Source organism: Saimiri boliviensis, chromosome 14, assembly GCF_048565385.1.
Source record: "Saimiri boliviensis isolate mSaiBol1 chromosome 14, mSaiBol1.pri, whole genome shotgun sequence".
In the NCBI taxonomy this organism is placed as follows: Eukaryota; Metazoa; Chordata; class Mammalia; order Primates; family Cebidae; genus Saimiri; species Saimiri boliviensis.
Window position 1 is genome coordinate 48,573,758 of NC_133462.1, and position 867 is coordinate 48,574,624.

Below are 867 nucleotides of genomic sequence, written 5' to 3' on the forward strand. Positions count from 1 at the left end.
TAGAGAGAGGGTTTTACCATGTTGGCCAGGCTGATCTCAAACTCCTGACCTCAAGTGATCCACCCATCTTGGCTTTCCAAAGTGTTGGGTTAGCGGTGTGAGCCACTGCACCCAGCTTGAATACCAACTAAATTTTTTTAAAAATTTTATTATATTTACATCTTCTTTTTAAAACTTTTATTATATTTACATCTTCTTCCCTAAAATCTTAACACATTCCAGCATTAATTCTTTTTTTTTTTTTTTTTAATTCAGTCTCCGTAGAGACTGTCAAAAATTGCCAACACCAACTATATTGCAAGTCATCACGGCAGGGTATTGGGAAAAGTTTTCAATTAGCAATAATCGCGCCTCGGATAAACCTCATTGGCTACAATACTGCCACTGCACAAAGCTTCCAGCATTAATTCTAAAGTCCAAAGTCTAAATGTCATCTAAATCAAGTATGAGTGAGACTTGCAGTACCTTCATCCTGAGGCAAAATTCCTCTCCAGCTGTGAACCTGTGAAACCAGACAAGTTATATACTTCCAGATACAATGGTGGACAGCCATGTGATAGACATTCCCATTCCAAAAGGGAGAAACTGGAAAGAAGAAAGGGATGGTGATCCCAAGCAAGTCCAAAATCTAGCAAGACAAATTCTATTAAATTTTAATTCTCAAGAATAATGATCTTTGGTTCAATGCTCTGCCTTTCAGACCCACCAGGAAGTCTGTCCCACATTTAGGAACTACTGGAGAAGTAGTCTCACCTTCACAGCTCTGCCCCACAGGGGTTTACACCCTCAGGGCTCCACAGTATGGCCCCACCCACAAGACTTCAGTCAGAGGCTGTCTGGCCTCTTGAAACTGAGGCAATCACACCA

At 40.8% G+C, this 867-nt stretch overlaps 1 non-coding gene across 1 annotated transcript; it reads right to left on the reverse strand.

The window, feature by feature from the left end:
* Positions 1-255: 255 nt before the first annotated feature.
* On the reverse strand, positions 256-396 carry LOC120362927 (U4 spliceosomal RNA). The gene has a single exon (XR_005578713.1). It is a non-coding gene; the product is annotated as a U4 spliceosomal RNA (small nuclear RNA).
* Between the last annotated feature and the right edge of the window lie 471 nt (positions 397-867).